At 39.9% G+C, this 19,908-nt stretch overlaps 1 protein-coding gene across 3 annotated transcripts in view; it reads right to left on the bottom strand.

The window, feature by feature from the left end:
* PAK3 (p21 (RAC1) activated kinase 3) overlaps positions 1–19,908 on the bottom strand; it is a 298,000-nt gene that overhangs the window by 11,952 nt on the left and 266,140 nt on the right. The window lies entirely within an intron of this gene.

Here is a 19,908-nt window from a genome sequence, read left to right as displayed (position 1 = left end):
GGGCTTTACAGCAAATTATCATCCCTTTTACCTTCCTCACCATGATTCCTAATATTATAATTAAAAGCATTTCTACCAAAGCCCTTCCCCAGGTCAGTTTCTAACGGCAGGCGAGGACATCTCTTCTCCAGCAACCCCCACAAATGCACCTTAGAAAGGGTTGGGAAGGACTCTTTAATCCAGTGTCTATCAACCAGAACCACCTGTAGGTTTCCTTAAAACACTGATTGCTGGGCTCCACCCTCAAAATTTCAGATTCAGTAAATCTGGAGAGGGGCCCAAGACTTTGCATTTCCAAGGAGGGTTCTGTTGATGCTGAAACTGCTGGTTCCAGGGCCACACTTTGAAAACCACTGGTTTAATCTCCCCAGCCCCCATCACTTAGTAATGGGCTAAACTACATGTTCTCAAACCTGTCTGAATATTATGGGGGCTTTTTAAAGTCCCGGTGCCCAGGTCTTACCCCTAAATCAATTAGATAAAAATGTCTGGGGGCAGAACCCAGGCATCAGTGTTTTTAAGCTCTCCAGGTGATTACAATTTGCAGCCAACGTTAAGAGCCACTGACTGAGGACCTGTGACCCACCCTAGACTTAATAACTTTGACTCTCTGCATTTTAACCACTTCCTTAAGTAATTCACAATCACACAGAGCCACAGAATTCCATAGAGGGGAATTCGCTTGCATAGATATGGGTGAGAATTACAATACCACATGCTTTTATACAGTGCAATGAAACCTTTTTATTTTCCTAATACATTAAAAACCTTCACATGTAAATACACCTCCCTCCACACAAACACCTTCCTTTCCTCCACCTCTCACATCTTTCTAATTTTCAGCTCCTTAATGGATGAACAAATACAAAGTCAGTGGCAAATCCAGTCTTAACTAAAAGGAGTTGAGAAGGAAAAAGGATGCACAAACTGCTTTTTGGCAATCATTGATTGTGCTAAAATCAAATGGGGCACAACCATAGCAGTAATATTAAATAAACTTCAAAGAGTGCTTTTTAGTTCTTGGATGATTACTGTTTGAAGTACCTGTCCTCATAAACCATCTCTGCTCTCTTATTAAAAGAAAATTGGTTGCTGCAAATTACATTTGCTGCCTTCTCCTAAAACTCTTATTTCAGCTGGCCACATTTCCCCAAACTCACTATCCTTTGCTTGCTCTCTTCTGCTGCTCTGTAACCACCCCCAGTCCTAAACAAACAACCTCTTTTCTCCCATCCACTCTCCCAGGTCTGTCTGTATGCTACAAGGTTCCATTTTGTCATTTTTCTTTCATCATTCTTAGCTCAATACATTCTACTCCATATAATCTTCTTCCTTACAGGTATATACACATCTCTTTTTTTTACCCAAGTCCTTCTCATCTCTGTTCAATCCTTGCCTAATTACCTCAGGAAATTCATGGCCCTCTTTCCATTCTATTTATGAAAAAAAAAATGACCCTCATCGTAGTTAAGCTGGAGTAGTGCTAGTGATACCATGCATCCAGGGAGAAGAAAGCCCTGTAATTGGAAGGAAAAACCAGAAGTAATAAAGAGCTAGAGCCACCAATCTCTATAGACTTCAAAGGGCACATATGCCCTCTTCAGAATTTCTACAAAAAGTCTGGCTGTGATTGTTGTTGGGCGGTGGTGGTGGGAGTGAGCACGGGGAGTCTTGCTTGGTGGCGTAACAGCTGATCCCTGCTCTGGTTGATTAATGTTGATTTGCTTAACGCTCCCTCATCACCAAAGTATCAATGTAAGGTTGCCTTTTACTCAATACTAGATCATAATTTTTTTATTGTTGTAAAAACATAGATAACACTACATCTGCCAAGTCAACATTTTTCAAAAGTACAATTCAGTGAAATCAATCATGTTGTACAACAATCACCAGAATCTGCTGCCCCTTTTTCCCTCCCATCCCTGGTAACCACTAATAAACTTTGGTCTCTATACATTTGCCTGGTCTAGGTATTTCATATCAATGAGGTCATACAATATTTGTCCTTTTATGACTGAATTATTTCACTCAGCATAATATTTTCAAGGTCCATCTATGTTGTGGCACACGTGTATCAGGACTTCATTTCTCTTTATATCATAAATATTTTTAGATGTCTTTAAATATCTTTCATAAATGTCATTTTAAGGACTGCATAAGAGTTCATACTGTGGATGCACCATAATTGCTAAGCCATTCCTCTATTGTCGGGCTGATTTAAAAAATACACATACTAAGGGAAACGTTGAAAGGAAACACACCGACACACTAACAGCTAACAGTGGTTCTCTCTAGCTGGCAGCATTATTGATGACTTAATTTTTAAAATATGTTTTTCAATTTCCAAATTTTCCACAATGAACACGATTGCTCTTATTTTTTTTAAATCCTCTAAAAACATTATTTAAAAAATAAATTTAAAAAGCTGTGGTGTCCAATTCACACAAAAATCCTCATCCATTCTCTTTGTCTTCCTAGGATTAAACTTGCTTTTCATCAAGCACTACCCTTTCAGGGAAACAAATACCCAGACTATTTATTTTTCAACTATTGTTTTCATTTTAACTGCAACAGCATTATTTCCAACTAATTTCCATTGCAAAAATCCACACTTTCAGTTATAGTATGGGCTAAATCAGGCTTTGTAGACTAGCATGAGAACCTAATCACCATGTATAATGCTGGTACTATGGGAAAATGCACTCTGAGTTCCAAACAATTAACTTTAAAACAAACTTTTGGAACAAATCCTGTGTGTAAGCTGGGTACTAAGTAAAAATAAAATTGTTACCCACCGCCCTGCTAATAAAGGACAAATACATTTGTAGCCAATAAGACCAGCACACCAAAAAGCGTTTTATTATCAAAGTCAAGTCTTAGATGAAGATTGAGGAAAACTGATCTAGGCATGAGTGATCATATTTTGGTTTTCTCTGATTTACTGGAGAATCAAAAGAAAATGAGCTGGCTAATAGAAATCCGACTACAGTAGAGATTACCCATATGGTTGGTTGTCTTCCCTAGTGGTCTAAAAAACTCTTAAAGTTTCTACAGAGTGCAGAAAGAAAACGTGTCCAATTTCTGAATCTTTGAATGGAAAAGAGGATGTTTCGCTATTACCAAATCTATTCGTTTTCTCCAAAACCAATCCATATCTGTATTCCCTAGCCCCGTTAACAGTTTTACCAGCAATCAAATAACTCAAATAAGAAAGCATCATCCTTGAGATCTCCTTCTTCCTCACCCAGCAACCTTTCCCTCCCCCCACCCTTACTATGATCAATCTACCAAGTCCTAGTAATGCAATCTTCAGAAATGTCTTTATACTCACCCACTTCTCTATCCCCATGGTCTCTGCTGAAGCTTGGGCTTCTCTCAGACTGTTAAAATGACCCCCTAATTGGTTTTCCTTATCCAAGTTTTCTCCTTGTCCAGTCAATTCTCCTTATAATCTCTCTCATCACAAAAGAAGCATTATGTCATGCACTCCTCTGTTTTAAATTTTTTGGTGGCTCCTCATGGTCCACAGGTGTGGTTTTCAAACTATGCTCCCCAAAACCCTCCTCACAAGCTTCTAAGAGGGACAAAAGGAGAGAGGGAATAGGCGCAGAGATTCTAGCACTCTGCCCTTGCATGTTTCTTTCAATCAGAGAAATTTTGTTTTTTTCTCTATTTATGCTTCCAAACAAGGTTTCATTTGAGCCAAGGGATTCACTACAGTCATTTGAAAATCACTAGTCCACAGGACATAGTAAAGACTCCTTACCATGGGATGATTTGATCCCATCCATACACATACACGTCGGCCAAAGTCAATTTGCTTTGTTCACACTAATTGCTCATCATTCCCTGAATATAAAATGCTCTTTCATATCTGCCGAAAATGATATCCTCACCTCTTTTAAGTGCCTGCTGAACTTTTACTTACTCTTTCAAGCTGTAGTTCAAATGGCATCTTCTCTTTGAAGTATTCTCCATCTCTCCCAGATAGATATGGTGACCAACCATATTGGTTTTCTGGAGACTGTCCTAATTTTAATACTGAAGGCTTCATGTCCCTCAGCATACAGGTATGGTAAAAGAATACAACCCTGACGCACACCTTTCCTGACTTTAAACCAATCAGTATCCCCTTGTTCTGTCCAAACAACTGCCTCTTGATCTATGTACAGGTCCCTCATGAGCACAGTTAAGTGTTCTGGAATCACGTTGTTTGCAATGGTATCTATAATTTGTTATGATCCACACAGTTGAATGCCTTTGCATACTCAATAAAACACAGGTAAACATCCTTCTGGTATTCTCTGTTTTCAGCCAGGATCCATCTGACATCAGCAATGATATCCCTGGTTCCACATCCTCTTCTGAAACCAGCCTGAACTTCTGGAAGTTCCCTGTCAATATACTGCTGCAGCCTTTTTTGAATGATCTTCAGCAGAATTTTGCTTGCGTGTGATATTAATGATATTGTTCTATAATTTCCACATTTGGTTGGATCACCTTTCTTGGGAATAGGCATAAATATGGACCTCTTCCAGTCAGTTGGCCAGGGAGCTGTCTTCCACAGTTCTTGGCATAGCTGGACTATATGAAGAAGAACGGGGTATCAGGATTGGAGGAAGACTCATTAACAACCTGCTTTATGCAGATGACACAACCTTGCTTGCTGAAAGTGAAGAGGACTTGAAACACTTGCTAATGAAGATCAAAGACCACAGCCTTCAGTATGGATTGCACCTCAACATAAAGAAAACAAAAATCCTCACAACTGAGTCAATGAGCAACATCATGATAAACGGAGAAAAGACTGAAGTTGTCAAGGATTTCATTTTACTTGGATCCACAATCAACAGCCATGGAAGCAGGAGTCAAGAAATCAAAAGACGCATTGCACTGGGTAAATCTGCAGCAAAGGACCTCTTCAGAGTGCTGAAGAGCAAACATGTCACCCTGAAGACTAAGGTGCGCCTGACCCAAGCCATGGTATTTTCAATCGCATCATATGCATGTGAAAGCTGGACAATGAACAAGGAAGACTGAAGAAGAACTGATGCCTTTGAATTGTGGTGTTGGCGAAGAATATTGAATATACCATGGACTGCCATGCTGTCTTAGAAGAAGTACAGCCAGGATGCTCCTTAGAGGCAAAGATAGTGAGACTGCGTCTTACATACTTTGGACATGTTGTCAGCAGGGATCAGTCCCTGAAGAAGGACATCATGCTTGGCAGAGTACAGGGTCAGCGGAAAAGAGGAAGACCCTCAATGAAGTGGATTGACACAGTGGCTGTAACAATGAGCTCAAGCATAACAACGACTGTAAGGATGGCTCAGGACCGGGCAGTGTTTCGTTCTATTCTGCGTAGGGTCGCTATGAGTCAGAACCGAGACAGCACCTAACAACAACAACATGTCCCTCAAGCAAAACAGGATGGTTGGCCACCCTGCCTTCCCTCCTTTGAGATCCTGTAGCCCTTTGTTTGAGGAGCGCTGATGGTGCAGTGGTTAAGCGCTCGGCTGCTAACTGAAGAAAGGTCTACAGTTCAAACCCACCAGTCACTCCACAGGAGAAAAATGTGCCAGTCTGCTACCATAGAGATCACAGGCTTGGAAATCCCATGAGGCAGTTCTATTCTGTCCTATAAGGTTGCTATGAGTCAGAATTGACTCTACAGCAATGGTTAGCCCTTTGTTTGTATGTCTATTTTCACACTGTATTGTGAATCCTTGCTACTCGTTGATATGTCTGTCTTCCCTCCTGGACTGTGAGTCCATGGAAGGTAGGAACTATGTTCTGGTCATCTCTGTATTCTGTGGCAACAGGCTTGAAGTAGGTGCTCAATAAATGCTTGTGATGCTGAATGAAATGAGAGCCAAAGTATACAGATAAATTTAACTGAGCTGGGGATATAACACACTTTCATTTATAAAATAATAAAGCTCAGAATCTAAAATAATACATTAAAATATGAGGAGATACACAGAGAATTTTTTAAAAAGGGCCTTTTCAGAGTTGAGCAGGCCTGGTGTCCAGTAACTTAGACTACCCACTGCTCTGTGTGGGGGAAGGACGAGAGCTCCATGTATGAGCTGCCATCAAAGGCAGGAAAAGAGCGCCACAACATGGTAATCTGCTGCAGACAAACCCAGAGAGGAACAGTGAGAGAGAACAAGTGCCTTCTGGAACCTGAAACATAGTTCAGAAACGTACTCTTCTCTGGCTGATCCCTGAACAGAGAAGGCGTTTGTGAACAATATGTTACATCATTAAACAAAGTATGTTTTCTGCCTAAGATGAGGTAACGCAGGCTCCATGACCTACTGATCTTATGTTTGAATGATGACCTTTGGCCTAAAGAATGGTGGCTTTCTTCATTGTGATATACATATTACCTAGAAGTTTCTGGTTTTCTGGAATTCTTAATAAAAACTCTAAATCTCTTATCGATCACACACAAACATCACAGTTTTCACTGACCCCAATGTGCAACTAAATTTACCTAAAAACTAAAAGAAAACTACTTCATCAAGTTGAATGAGTTAATTCAATTTACCTTATTGGCAATTTTCTCAGTTAAAAAAGATCAAAGCAGTCATCTTAGAAATTACCACATTTCCCTAAAGAGGTCCCAAAACAATCCACATGTACTCAAAAAATTTTCATTAAGGCAGTTTTGCAATAGGACTAACCATTTAATTAAAAAGCTTTAGTGTGTGACTTCAGTTCATTATAGCAGTTCATAAAGTTTAGGTTAAGATGTTAGAAAACAAACCAGGGGGCTTATATGATAGTGTGTTAGTCACTATAAATGGCTCCAGGATCAATATAAAGACTCACTTTACGAAGAGGGTAGGGTGTGGTACAAATTTCCTCATTAAGTTCAATATTTCGGACTCAAAACACATTTTCCCAGGGAAGTAGTGTTTTACATGGTGAGTGAGCTCAAGCCTAGCCCATAAAAATCTATTTACTAGGTATATACTGCAAAGACTTAAAAGCCGGGACTCAAACAGATGCTTGTAAACCAATGCTCATTGCAGCATTATTCATAATAGCCAAAAGGTAGAAACAACCTGTGTCTATCAACAAATGAATGAATAAACAAAATGTGGTATATATATATATATTATTCAGCCATAAAGAGAAATAAAGTTCTGATGCATGCTACCACATGGATGAACCTTGAAAACACTATCTTAATGAAACAAAATGACACATACTGCATGAACCCACTTACATGAAATATCTAGAATAGGCCAATGTGCGGAGACCAAAGTCTCTAATAAGTGGTTTCCAAGGGCTGAGGAGAGGGGAAAATGAGGAGTTATTTCTTAAGGGGTGCTGAGTTTCTGTTTAGGGTGATGAAAAAGCCTGGAAATTGATACTGGTGATGGCTGGGCAACATGTGAGTGTAGTTAATTGTCACTGAATTGTACACTTAAAAATGGTTAAAATGGCAATTTTTGTTATATATATTTTACCACGATAAAATTTAAAAAATATAACATAGAATGTAACTAAACTACAAGACCAAGAAAGCTATTCATCTATGTATCAATACCTGCATAAGTATTATGTTCATGAGAAGTATCAGTAGATAACATTTATTGAATGATTACTATTAGCTCATATGATCCACACAACAACCCCCTGGTGTAGACTCCATTATGATCCCCAAATGACAGATGAAGAAACTGAGGCCTGTGGGGTTAAGTATGATAACTTGCCTAATGGCACACAACTAGTCATGCTGGAGTTAATATTTGAATCCAGAGTCTACGCTATAAGCCACTGTATAATACCACCTCTCCCTGTCCTCAGTCTCTGGGGTAGGAGCTCTCCTAACAGAGGCAGACAAGGGCCTTCCAGAGAGGGTGCACACTGAGCCCAAGTAAATAGTTTATTTGCTACACCTCTTTATCTAGAAAGGAAATGGAACCTCTCGAGTCATTCTTCACCTGCTTGGAACTGGGGAACAAAGAGCAGGTACACAGAGGAGTTTCATACTGTATTTGCCAGTATATGTATGTTGAGAGTTTATAAGCAACTTGCACTCTGGTTGTTGCCTGCAGCCTATTCCTATTCTGGTTCCTTTCTCATTTTAGACTTTTCAACTAACTTTGTCTGTTTTATGGGACAGATTTGGCAAAGAGTGGCTTGACCATCATGTGACTTAGTTTTACTCATGACCTGGGATTTCAAAAGTTACAGGCTAAAGTATATTGCTGCCTCTGGTGTGTTTATGGATTTCATGAAAGGCTCTGACATTTCTTTATTTCTAAGAAGAGAGTAATTAGGCATAAATGGGCAAAAAGAAATCATCATATTACAACTAACCTTATATCCCATACTCTGACTTATTCAACCCAACACTCCACGGTGATAACAGAATAAGCAATATGGTCAAATTGAGCTCCCAACTTGTCTTACATACTAGTTCTCATCTGTCACCAAATTTTATGGGGGACTTTGTTGTTATTGTTTTTAATCTTTAAGATATCATTTAAAACTAACCTATCATAGATCTATCCCCTTAAAGGCTGATGGTAAAAGGCAATTAGGTATTGCTAGGTGTTAGCCAGAAACCCTGGTGGCATAGTGGTTAAGAGCTACGGCTGCTAACCAAAAGGTCAGCGGTTTGAATCCACTAGGCCCTCCTTGGAAACCCCATGGGGCAGTTCTACTCTGTCCTACAGGGTCACTACGAGTTGGAATCAACTGGACAGCAGTGGGTTTAGTTTTCTGGTTTTAGGTGTTAGCCTAGCTTTAGAGTACTTCTCTCAAGCATGAAGGATTGGCCAACGTCAGAAAATAAGTACCGGATGATTCGAATGTGCTCATTGGAATCTCTCAGTATTAAAAGTACTTGTCAGGAAATACTTAGCAGGAACTCACTGGGCTATGCGTGCTTATGGAGCACACCTGGGCAGCCCAAGTAGTATCCAAGGTTTGGGACTGTGGGAGCCTTGGGAGTAGGTAAGGGGTAGAGAGAGAAAATGAAGGAAAGCAAAATGAAGCACGAGGTAGAGGAAAGAAACCATATGAAGAGAAGGAGCAGGAGGAAGTGAGGCAAAGACAGGGACCAGAGGACAATGAAGAGAGAAGGTGGCTGGTGGAATGAAGAGAAGAGAAATGAAAATAAAGGCTAGAAAGACTGGGAGATCAAGGGGACATGGATCCTAGGTCTCATTCAGCTACTGCCTCATTTTTCTGGTCTTTACAACACAAAAGTACACAAAATATTGTCTCTGTTTGGTGTATCGACTTCCTCACTTTTGTTTTTCTCATCTATCCACACCTAACTTTTGAGATCTAAGGTATCTTTTAACACCAGATTTGCTCATGTGTCATTTCAGAATATTAGGACTGAAAGGGACTAACTCCCTGATTCTTCTGGGCTTTTCCAAGTTACCATATTAGGATCAAACAGCCTGACTGATATGTTTTGTGAAATATGCACAAATGCTTACGTAAACTGATTTCAAGTTCTATTTGCTATGTTGCTCATCAGCTGAACAGCTCTGTACACAACAACATCTGATTTGTCCCATCACTCCAGAGTCTACACCACATGTCCCCGCAATAGCTTTATCACTTCAGTGCTCTTCCCTGGCTTCTCCCTGAGATTACTATAAGAGAGGGGTTACTGAGTCCCACGTGCAGCAGCCTTCGCAGAATGCTCAAGTGTCTTTGCTTGGTAGGAAAGGAGAGATCTTTCTACTCTACAGCTACAGATATGGACAGGAAGTGATGAAAGAGATGTTTCTGAACTGCTTTTTGAAGATGACTCCTCTGGAAGCCCTCCGAAAGACAATGCACACACAAATGATGGTCCTTTCCACAGAGTCAGGGAAAGTTACAGCCTATCTACAGTCAAACAACACAGACTCAAAGTAAGGTCCAGCGAATTTCCTTTTTTGTTAAGTAAATCTCATGTGAGAGCCCAACACAGAAAACAAAGTAAAGCAGAAACTGTTCTGGTGGAACAAAGAGCCCTGTCCATGTGACTCTACCCTTTGGTCCCTTCATGGAACTATGTGGACAGCTAGGGCTCTAGGGCTTCTTGGAACTTACTGGTAACCAATAATCAAGTCAAATTCCACTCCTTTGAAGAGATAAGGAAATGGAGGCCCAGTGAGAAGTAATCTAAACAAGATCATGGTGTTCCTGACCATCAGCCCTGGGAACAGAATACACTCTTCAACTCACATAATGAATACACCTGCTGGAGAAACTAGAAAACTCCTTGTCTCGTCCCCTCACATTTGTTGGTCATGCCTAGGTGAAAAATCCTAATTAGTTTTGCCATCTAAGCACAAGGACAATTCCTTACCAACCCACCCCCCCCCCCAAAAAAAGATAGAGGGAGACAAAGAGCAAGTTGCGACAAAAAGGTCAGCCTGATTCTTGAGATAATGTTAGAACTCAGGGACAGAGCTAAAATTGCCCTAAACCAGTTAACGTTCTCTTCTGGGAAGCTTATCTAAGACATCTCAGAGTCATCTCTTATCAGAATGCAAAAGGTCTAAAATGCTGTTGCAACCAAGCTGAAAAAGGTACAAAAATGAGGACAAAGGTAAAAAAAATACTTAATTATCAAGAAAAGCCTTATTTTCTTGGTACAGTAATTTCTCACTGGCAACAACAGACTTCAAAACCCATAGAAAAAGAAACAAGAGTGGGCATTTCAGTGGACAAATGTCCATCATCAAACTCCATGATTTGTCTCCTTAGGAGGAACTTTGATTTCAATAGACTTAACTACTTAGTTCTAAGGAGCCCTGGTGCTGCAATGGTTAAGTGTTGGGCTGCTAACCAGAGGGTTGGCAGTTCAAACCCACCAGCTGCTCCATGGGAGAAAAGACCTGGCAGTCTGTTCCCATAAAGATTACACCCTGGGAAACCCTATGGGGCAGTTCTACTCTGGGTCGCTATGAGTCAAAATCGACTCCATGGCACACAACAACAACTACTTAGTTCTAGGTCTAGTAGGGCAATACCAATGCTGTCGAATCTATTCCTACTCATTGCAACTCCATAGCACAGAGTAGAACTGCCCCCATAGGATTTCCAAGGCTTTAAATCTTTATGGAAGCAGACTGCCACATCTTTCTTCAGGGGAGCGGTTGGTGTGTTCAAAGCACCGACCTTTTGGTTACCAGCCGAGTGCTTTAACCACTGTACCACCAGGGCTACGAATTTTTGTCTCATTCCCAAGCCATGCTTTAAGGTCATTTGAGGAATAATAATAGCGGGATAAGGGAATCTCAGTCTTGGGCAACAGGTGGTCTCTGATCATCAGATTTAAATTTTTTCTTTCTTCCTTTTCTCCTGGTCAGAGGCACTTGGGTTTCTAGTGTGCTGTGGAATCAATTTCTCCTTTGGCTGTCTTCTGGGTCATAACTCACCAGTTTGAGCTGTCTGCTTCTGAATTACAATCTAAATGAGACTTGCAGCTAGCTTTCCTATGGCTAAGTCCCATTTTCCTATGCTGAATTCCTGACAACCCATGATTCTTAAGAGCTGTCTATCTTTTGACGGGCAATATTTTCTTATGATTAAAAAGAAACCCTGTTACTACTCTATAATTATTTTAGTTGCAGTTATCCTAATTAGCCCCTCCACTTAGGTATAGGTTTCCCCTCAAAGTAGGAGGAGTGTCAACAAACCATCAATAAACCTTGCTGTTCCATAGTGGCTTATGGAAAAAGAAGGGAATGCCCCCAGCTCTTCCTGAAATACATTCAAAACAATATTGACTGAGTGCTAGCAAAGTATGCTTGCTTCTCTGGTGCTCAGGAAGTTTATGTCTGCCTTTAATTCCAAATGAGCACGCGCCATCAAACCCAGACATTCCAATCCACAGTACAGGTTCCAGTGGTCAGAGTGAGCTAGAAGCAGTTTGGCCCTTAGCTGCTGTTTTTTAGTTACTGGAGATTCTTTTATTCTGCTCAACTCTCTTCTCTAGTTATACAGGATAACCAGAATTTTCCTGGTCCTATAATAAATAATAGGTATAACTAACATTTGTATAGAGCTTTAAGTGCAGGGAAACGGGGAGGAGGAAGCCTTAGTGTGCACAACAGGTCTGATTTTAGATTTCTGTCCTTTCTCCCTTGCCATACAGGTACTGTACTCCTAATCGCTACTATTCAGATTGATGGCTTCATTTTGTGCCAATATGTACTAGGTATGTAGTAGCTAGCATATTTTAATGATGAACTCAGAATCCATTTTCAGGAGAGATGCAAACTTGAAAAGAAAAGGGCATTATCATGGAGGTATATGATGAACTAATATCTTTTCTTTTTTGATAGTGCCATAGAGTGCATCAGGATTTCAATGAGGCTTTTACAGAGTACTCATGATATCTTCTCAGATTAAATGGATAAATATGGGCAGAATAATAGTGAGTTCTTTTCTGGTTGAACAACCATGCTCAAAGAGAGCTGATGAAGGGTTTTTTTTTTTTTAAGTCTGTATTCTATAAAGCACTTGCCACATAGCTTGATATTTGGCCTAGTCCTGGCTACCATATTTCCCTGGGGGTGGGAACCTAGCACCAGCAGTCCTTAAAGTTCCCCAGGTGATTCCAATGTGCAACCAAGGACAAGAAACCACTGGCCTAGGATGTGTGGTTCACATACTATACTACATACTGTTTTTAACATCCATATATCTCTTATCTATACCCTGGTTTATACCCATCATGGCCTTTCAATGATCCATTGTTTGCTACAGTTTCACAGGTGCTAACACTCAACGTTCTTTCAATTAGGATAAAGGTTTGGAAAATCACACTTGAAAAAGGGCTCCACAGGGTCCAGTGGGGACTTCCACTGGATGTTCACAAACACCAGATTTCATCAAAACCATTTGACAAGAATAGTCATGTTATGTGCAAATACAAAGGTAATACAGAGGCAGTCTCTTAGTGCTGAGAAACAAAACAAATCAAATATTTCTTTCACAGAAATTGACTGCGCCTCCACATTTAGAATCAGGTCATTATAATCATAGGTTTAAAATATTTATCTTTCAATTAACAAAAAAGTTGGGCAGATCAGCAGAACACCAATATTGGATTTGCATATCCACTGGGAAAGCTCAATATTAACCCCAGTCACTTTGGCAAACAGAAGGAATAAGATACTTTATTATTGAAGGCTATACTGAAAATATCCTTGAGTCACAGAACAACCTATCCAAGGCCAATTATGTTGAGTTCAAAGACTTCAGGCACTGGGAGACAGTAAGACGCTGTGTCCTCTCTGTCTCTGGAATGGTACCAACCTCGTAACATCAGCAAAGTTAATAACTCTCTGACCTTTAAGAGGCATTGTATGAGCAAATTAAGTCAATTAGTACAGGACAATTTTACATTTTGAAAAATCCCTTCCAAGCTACTGGAACGAATAGAAGAATTCAGCAAAGTGGCAGGGTACAAGATCAAAATACAAAAATCAGTTGGACTCCTCTACAACAACAAAAAGAACTCTGAAAAGGAAATCTGGAAAACAGTACCATTTACAATAGGCCTTAAAAAGATAAAATATTCAGGAATAAATCTAACTAGAGACGTAAAAGATTTATGCAAAGAAAACTACACAACAATACTGCAAGAAACCAAAAGAGACCTACATGAATGGACAGGAAAACTTAACATTGTGAAAATGTCAACACCATTAAAGTGATCTACAAATATAATGCAATCCAAATTCCAACATCATTCTTTAATGGGATGGAAAAAATTAATCAACTTTACATGAAAGGGAAGGAGGTCCCTGATAAGCAAAGCATTACTGAAGAAGAAGAACAAAGTAGAAGGCCTTGCACTCCCTAATCTCAGAATCCACTATACAGCCACAGTAGTCAAAACAGCCTGGCACTGGTACGATAACAGACAAACAGACCAATGGAACAGAACTGAGAACCTAGAAGTAAATCTGTCCATCCGTGGACAACAGATCTTTGACAAAGGGTCAAAGTAAATTAAATGGGGAAGAGAAAGTTTCTTTAATAAATGGTGCTGGCAAAACTGGAAATCCATTTGCAGAAAAATGAAACAAGATCCATACCTCATACCACACACAAAAACTAACTCAAAATGGATCAAAGACCTAAATGTGAAACATAAAACTATAAAGATCACAGAAGAAAGAAGAGAGACAATGCTAGGGAACCTAACATAAGGCATAAATAGAATATCAAATATAACTAAAAAAGTACAAATATCAAAAGATAAACTAGATAACTAGGATCTCCTAAAAATGAAACACTAACGCTCATCAAAAGATTTCACCAAAGGAATAAAAAGAGAACCCACAGAGTGGGGAAAAATTTTGGCTATACATATCCCACAAGGTTCTAATCTCTAAAATTTATAGAAAACTTCAGCACCTCAACAACAAAAAGACAAACAACCCAATTAAAAAATGGGCACAAGACATGAACAGACACTTCACCAAAGGAGACATTCAGGTGGCTAAAAAAGACATGAAGAGATGCTTATATGATCATTAGCCATTAAAAAAAAATTTTTTTTATTAGAGAGATGTAAATCAAACTGCAATGAGATACCATCTCACCCCAGCAATAATGGCACTGATTAAAAAAACAGAAAACAACAAATGCTGGCGAGGTTGTCAGATTAGAACTCTTAAACACTGATGGCGGGAATGTAAAATGGTACAACCACTATGGAAAATAGTATGGCATTTCCTTAAAAAGCTAGAAATAGAAATACTACATGATCCAGCAATCCCACTATGTATATATCCTAGGGAAATAAGAGCTGTGACAAGAGTAGACATATGCACACCCATGTTTACTGCAGCATCATTCACAAGAGCAAAAAGATGGAAACAGCCTAAGTGCCCATCAATGGATGAATGGATAAACAAACTGTGGTACATAAACACAATGGAATACTATGCAGTGATAAAGAATAATGGTGAATCTGTGAAACATCTCACAACATGGATGAATCTGGAGGACATTATGCTGAGTGAAATAAGTCAATCACAAAATGACAAATATTGTATGATACCACTATTATAAATAGTCAAGAAAAAGGTTTACACACAGAAAGATACATTTTTTGATGGTCACCAGAGATGGAAGGGGGAAGGAGGGAAAATCACGAACTAGAGAGTAGACATGTCTTAAATTTGGTGAAGGGAAAGGCAGTATGCAATATGGGGGAAGTCAGCACAATATGACCAAGGCAAGGGAAGATGCTGAGAGGTATGCAAGAACAAAAGGCAACAATGGCAAATTGTATAACATATACAACCCTACAACAACAGTAATGACAAACAATAATTTACAAGTGAAGACATAGGTAGATATGTATGCTGAACAGATGTGGAAGGGTGTATGGGAGTATACCCATGTGCATATATAGGTTTGGCTGTGGATATTTCTACATACATATGTGTATGTGCTGTATATATATAATAGAGCACAAGGGCCACAGTCATGGAAACATTCTAGACGTAACCAAACACCTCAAGGGACTGAGTAACTAGGGTTGAAGGCTAAGGGCTATAGTCTCGGGAGACATCTAGGTCAATTGGCATAATGTAGTTCATAAAGACAACATTCTACCTTCTACTTTGGTGAAGAGCATCTGGGATCTTTAAAGTTTGTGAGTGGCCATCTAAGATACAACTATTGGTCTCTCTTTCTGGGGCAAAGGAGAGTGAAGAAAACCAAAGACTCAAGGAAACAATCCATCCAAAGAGCTAAAAGACCACAGGAACCACAGCCTCCACTAGCCTGAGACCAGAAGAACTAGATGGTGCCTGGCTACCACCACCAAACACTCTGACTAGGACCACCATAGAAGATTGTGGTTAGAGTAGGGGAAAAAAATGTAGAACAAAATTCGAATTCATAAAAAAGACCACATTTACTGGTCCAAGAGAGACTGGAGGGATGCCTGAGACTATGGCCCTTAGACACCCTTCTAACTTGGAACTGAAGCCACTCCTGGAGATCACCTTTCAACCAGATAATATACCCCCCCCCAAAAAAAAACCCAAACCCACTGCCGTCGAGTTGATTCCGACTCATAGCGGCCCTATATGACAGAGTAGAACTGCCTCAGAGAGCTTCCATGGAGCGCCTGGTGGACTTGAACTGCCGACAGTTTGGTTAGCAGCGGTAGCACTTAGCCATTACTCCACCAGGGTTTCCTAGATAATATATACAGGCCTATAAAATAAACAATAACACCTGTGAGGGAAGTGCTCCTTAGAACAATCATCATTATAAGACCAAAAGGGTAACGTCTGCCCAAAATTAAAGATAAGAAAACAGGAAGGGGCAGAAAAACCAGACAAATGGCAATGGGGAACTCAAGGTGGTAATAGGGAGAGTGTTGACACATTGTGGGGGTTGCAACCAATGTTACGGAACAATTTGTATATAAACTATTGAATGAGAAACTAACTTGCTCTGTAAACCTTCACCTAAAAAAAAAAGTCACAATAAAAAAGAAAAATCCTATCCCCTTTATAACTAGGAGGGAAAAGTAGCCAATTCCTTGCATCAACAATATGTTAACAGGTATGTATAATATTCATAGAGGGTTTGCTCAGTCGTAAAGTGCACAACAAAGATACAAAAAAGTCACATCAGAATGTGTTACAGATTGAATTGTGTTCCCCCAAAATATGTGTCAACTTGGCTAAGCCATGATTCCCAGTATTCTGTGGCTGTCCTCCATTTTCAACCTGATGTAATTATCCTATGTTTTGTAAATCTTAACCACTATAATGATAGTAAAATAGGATTACAGGCAATAGTGTTAATGAGGCAGGACTCAATCTACAGGATTAGGCTGTATCTTGAGTCATTCTCTTTTGATATAAAAGAGAGAAGTGAGAAGAGAGGAGAGGGACCTCATTACCACCAACCAAGAAGAATGTGGAGCAGACCATGTCCTTTGGACTCAAGGTCCCTGCACTGAGAAGCTCCTAGGCCAGATTAATGACAAGGACCTTCTGCCAGAGCCGACAGAGAGAGAAAGCATTCCTCTGGAGCTGGCGCCCTGAATTCGGACTTCTAACCTCCTAAACTGTGAGAGAATAAATTTCTCTTTGTTAAAGCCATCCACTTGTAGTATTTCTGTTATAGCAGCACTAGATGACTAAGACAAAATGTAAATGACCTTCAAATGTATAGCCCCAGACTATACCTTTAACTTCTGTTCAGTGTCACCTGCTTACGGTAACTGTACTGAATGAACTATGCAGAGCCCTCCACTCTCCAAGGGCAATGGGGGTGCAGCAAGGGGGGAGGGAAAATTCTTGAGGGAATGGGGAATCCAATCTCCCTTTGTGAATGGGTAAAAAGCACTCTAAGCATCCTTTCCCATTTTCCTTTTCTATTGATACAGAGATTTCCTACTATCTATCTATCTATCTATCTTTTTTTTTTTTTTTATCTATCTAGATCCCTGATGGCACTGTGGTTAGGCGTTAGGCTGCTAACAAAAAGGTCAGCAGTTTGGATCCACCAGGTGCTCCTTGGAAACCCTATGGGGCAGTTCTACAGGGTCACTATGAGTTGGAATCGACTAAACAGCAATGGGTTTGGTGTTTTGGATCCATCTATCATCTCCTATTATGCCCTTGACAATGAGTTAGGCGATTTACATACATTATTTCACTTAAATTTTCACATTAACTGAAAAATAGATACCATCCTCATTTTACAGATAGAAAATAGGCTTAGGAAACTTTTAAGTGATTTTCCAAAGGTCAGAGAGCTTGCAAGTTGTGGAGCCAGGACACGTCCAGATCTGCCTGGCTACATGGATCGAATTCTTATCACATTAACATGCCACCCTCTACCGCTGTGTATTCTTTCTACTTATTTCCTTCTTTCTCCCTCAAAGCCTAAAGTGGTAGTTGGGTGGTAATATTGGAAGAAGTTTAAAGAAAGGACTAACCTAGTCCTCTTTTATAGTCCTCCTGAATAAAGCTCTGGCCTGGTCACCAGGTTCCAAAATAAATGCAGGCTTCCTACAGGCTCATTTCCTAGCTTCTTCTCCTCAATCTCCCCAGGGTTTCAGTAATTATATTTTTCAAATTCCACGTAAGGGCATATACCCTGAAACATTATGTTTTCTTTAAGAGAAAATGAGGATAGCATATTTGAAATCCAAACTAAAAAAGTACTCATGGCACCCAGCAGAGAGATACTCCCAGAATAGGGCTGACTCAGTACGGACTTGTTGATTGATTAATCGGAGGTTGATCACACATGAAGAGCAAATGAGCAAGGTGAGAGTAAATCCTTATCAGTGGAATCCCACAGGGTGGTCTTTCTGACAGGTCTTTTTGTTATAGCCTTTTTTTTTTTTTTTTTAGTGTAGGCTTCCCTGACCTGGTGGTTTGTTAATCTGCAAGCACGTGTTTAGATACAAGACTGTGAATTTGAAGAGACAAGCTGTTAATTATGAGTTCTGATCACAGGCTAGGAGATGCCTATAAAGATTAAAACTTCTTTTTTTTTTTCTAACAATTAGCAGCCTAGCTAAAGAGCGATCAATCGTCATTGGGGAACTGAAGAAGGTATAATAAATGTATTACTGAAACCAGTTGCTTGGCAGAGCCATTTATTTAATCCTTAAATGCTGCAGGTTGTAAATTACTCATTAGAAGGCAAAAAGCAAAATTGCCATAATCCGTTTAGTGCTTCCAAACTCCAGAGATTTAGAGGAGGAAAACCATGGAAACAAGAGGCCCAATGTGTTCTTTCACTGCTATTTCTTAATGGGCAAAGGTGGTTAAACAATAAGGAAAACCCATGTAATTATCTTGATGTGCTGGTCCATAGGTCAGGGGTGGGCTTGATTAAATTCATGAAGGGCCGACTCACAAGCGGTGGGAAAATGCCCTTGCTCTTCCCTCAGCCCTGTAGGCAGCTAATCAGTGTGCACATCTCACATCCAGATTGTCTTGTGAGACCAGAACAACAGCCGAGGGCATTCAGTGGGGCTTTCAGTCCTATCTGTTGTTTTCTAAGCACTGCAGGGACGAGGACAAGAGGCCAAGTACCAGGAAGGAATTAGGAGAAGGAGGCTGTTTCCCATTCCATACATAGAGACTGCAGCTCCCCATTGCAAAATATTCAGTTGCAAAAACAACTAGGCCATCTGTTTCTAGGCTTCTGTACACGTACAGAAAGTCATGTGTAGTTGCCTTGAATGTGGATTTTACAAGCTTTACCTGAAAACATCTAACCATCTACTCAGGACAATGATTTCTATATACCAACGGTAAAGTTCATTTTTAGACTTAATAGTAATGACACAATATGCACGATGCTTTTGGCACTGGCACTGTGCATGGGTTTCTGAGAGGAGAATTTGAGTCTGTATATTTCCTCTTTCTTCAATGTGATGCCCTTTATATAATACAACTACACAGCTTGCGGCCCACCCTTAGGGTGTATACAACAGAACAGCTGCTGGCTTACTTCTGCACTTGAGCAAGCCATTTTGTTGCTACTCCTGTGCCTTTTCCCCCTCATGATCAACAGTATATTTCTGAATAAAAGATGGTGGGGTTAGGCTACAAAATGGAGCTTTTCTCTTTGTGGAGGTAACTGGACCACGTGAAGATCAAACCTCCGATTCTGTAGTAGCAAACTGACCTACCCAACCCAAACTATTGCCATTTATTTCCTACTTGACAGTCTAATTAAATTTGTGATCTCACCAGGCCGGAGCTGTGTTTATCTCTGTGTTCCATTCAATACCCAGCAAGCTGTTGCTGCACGATAAATCATTACTGATAATGAAACAAAATCGGATTTTGAAAATTATAGCTGTGGAAATGCATTTATTTACACTTAAAAAGTAATTATAAAGTATTTCCTAGATAGATCATTTAA

The sequence above is a fragment of the Loxodonta africana genome, chromosome X, assembly GCF_030014295.1.
Source record: "Loxodonta africana isolate mLoxAfr1 chromosome X, mLoxAfr1.hap2, whole genome shotgun sequence".
NCBI lineage: Eukaryota > Metazoa > Chordata > Mammalia > Proboscidea > Elephantidae > Loxodonta > Loxodonta africana.
Note: the sequence above shows the minus strand (reverse complement) of the source record. Positions and strands in the feature narration are given on the sequence as shown.